Genomic DNA, 2,684 nt, shown 5'->3' on the forward strand with positions numbered 1-2,684 from the left:
AAAGTATTAGAAATATATATTCAATCGGTTCGCATGGGGACCCCTCTTCCTACTCTACTTATTAATTAAAGAAGCCGAAATGGTTCCCCTTCTTGTACATCCTCTCTGACCTTGTGACTTCTTGCTCCCCAGCTTTCGAACATCACAACTCGTTTTGCGGGATTACCCCCCCCCACTGTCCCGAATTATCCGTGACCGTACATCAAGCGGTGTTAAGTTATTGTACCCAACTGTTGACGCCCGGACGCACGCGAACGCACGCCACGGCGGACGCGACGATCATACGGATTGCTATCAAGCTGGCATCTGACTATGCAAATGAGCTAACCAAACACGTGTTTAGATGCCTGCTTGTGTCGGCAACATAATTTTGTTTATCTTGAAACCCAATGTTACACCCGGTTTCGGGCAACATTGATTTTCATGGTTCAAAAACCTCCATGTTTCTCTTGCTATTAGTCAATGTAATTGTATAATTCTATGATATAATTTGCTATATATGTGAATTTCTGGTGCAAATGTACGATGTAATTAAGTATATACGTAACAATAAATGTATGTTATTAAATTTTTTATATATTTATATACTTGAATGTAATGTCATCTGTAACGGCATGTTGCAAAAGTTATAAAGGGAGAGAGGGGTCAATCGGTGACGTAGCCAGGATTTTTTAACAGGTGGGGCCAAAAACAGCCGAACTGCACAAATACGCTGGATACTTAATATTTTATGGTTCCTGCCGTTCCCCTCTCCACACCCTACGTTCCCCCACCTCTCAGCTCTGCATTCTTTGTTTCAGGCGACATTTCTGTTCGTTGTTCTCTGCTACCAAGATATATTGAAGGGGGTGAAAAACAGGCGGGGGGTAGCTGGGAGTTCCTCCCTCAGCGAATTTTTTAAAATGTTATCGCAGGAGATGGTATTTGAGGGCATACTTTTGATACATGCTACAGGCCTTCATTCTGACTAGAGACAATTCTCTGTTTTAAGCTCATCTGACATGAGTCAGCATCGCTGTGTAGAATCGCCATGATCGTCCCGTGCGTCCGTGCGGTGCGTCGTGCGTCCAACAGTTGGCGCACAAATCTTAACCGCTCGACGTTACGGTCACGATATTCGGGACGTGGCGGGGGGTAATTCCGAAAAAACGAGTTGGGCATGTCGAGCTGGGGGTCAAAGGTCAAAGCGTCAAAGAGGTGTAAAAGAAGGAGGGAAAAATTCACTCCTTAACTTAGAGTATAGGAGGAAATGCAGAATTGCGGCACAAATCTAAACGGCTCGACCTAGGCTCTGATAGCTCGGTGCTATAGCGATCATGGTAGGAAAAGCCATCACTGTGCCAAAATTGGAGGTCACAGGTCAAAAGGTCAGGTGGCACAGGGCAGATTTAGACATTTTCTGAGGACATGGCTTGACGGAGCGATTGAAAAACTTTTTTGTTTCAGCGGTGACCTAGCATTTTTATGGGCTTTATTGCAAAGGACATGAAATGTCCCTTCTGCATGACATGCGAAGATGTAAGTGTCGGATAACCTTTTGACCTCTCAAGAGGGTTAAACTTGGATTTGTTGACTGTCTGTTAGAAAGAATTTGCATGCCGGGTTTGCTAGATAGAATCTATACATGCCTGGATGTATGAGCTCTACAATGTCACAGTGAAATTTCAAAAGCTAAATTGTGTTAAAGAAGGTGTATGTTCGCTTTAATCGTATAATTTTCCAATGTCATTCTGTACTGTCAGTATTGTTACATGTAACGTATGCCACGCCAGTGGGCTGCTGCCAGTGCATGTGTTGGTGCAGTTTTTGCCTGCGTTAATGGTTACAGGGGCCAGCTCTCTATCTGCCAATTTGCAGCCTGTAGGCTTGCGTAGGTAAATGGATGATTGTTTACCTATTCTGTCTTTGCAAATAGTTGTTGCCTACTACGAGTATGATGGGAGATTCCATCTTTAATCTGAAGACACTTAAACGTACGCGGCCATTCCGTGGCAACTTTCATAACGATCCCAACGAACATTCTTTTGAGAAGGTTCCTGATCATCCTGTGCATTCCACTGTTTCGGCGTGTATGTGAACACATTTGGGACTAACAGGGTTTACTGATCCCACACTCCACCACAGAGTCAAGCGCAGTACGCGTTAGATGAGCGCTGCTCGCTCTCGCGGCACTTGTTAGGATGAGAAGCAATTTCTTTTTTTTACTTTCGGATCAACAGGGTGTGCCATGGCCCCTTTCCCACCCCCCCTAACTACGCCACTGGGGTCAATAGGTAGGAAAATGGGGAATGTATAGGATAGGGGGAAGGAATGTAAATGGAATGGATGGGGGAAGGTGTAGGGAGGAGGAGAAGCACTAGGGAAGATTATGGCAGGAATGGTCGACAGGAGAGGGAGGGTAGATTATGATTAAAGGTTAGGGAGGACGTAGGGAAGTAAAACAAAGGACATGGTTGGAGAAGGTGGATATAGATAAGGGATGAAGGAATAGGGAGGTGCAGGAGGAAGAAGTAGGATTGTGTTCTTCGCACGACTACTCGCCAATAGAATTTTGTTTCAGCTGCCTAGGACAGATGTGTTGTGCACTGACATGCACACCTATACATGAATTGCTTTTGTTGTTCTTTCATATTTTCTCAGTAATTCCTTAATCACCATGCTAATCGATTGCGAAACTCACGAGA

Source organism: Priapulus caudatus, unplaced genomic scaffold (assembly GCF_000485595.1).
Source record: "Priapulus caudatus unplaced genomic scaffold, Priapulus_caudatus-5.0.1 Scaffold1192, whole genome shotgun sequence".
In the NCBI taxonomy this organism is placed as follows: Eukaryota; Metazoa; Priapulida; class Priapulimorpha; order Priapulimorphida; family Priapulidae; genus Priapulus; species Priapulus caudatus.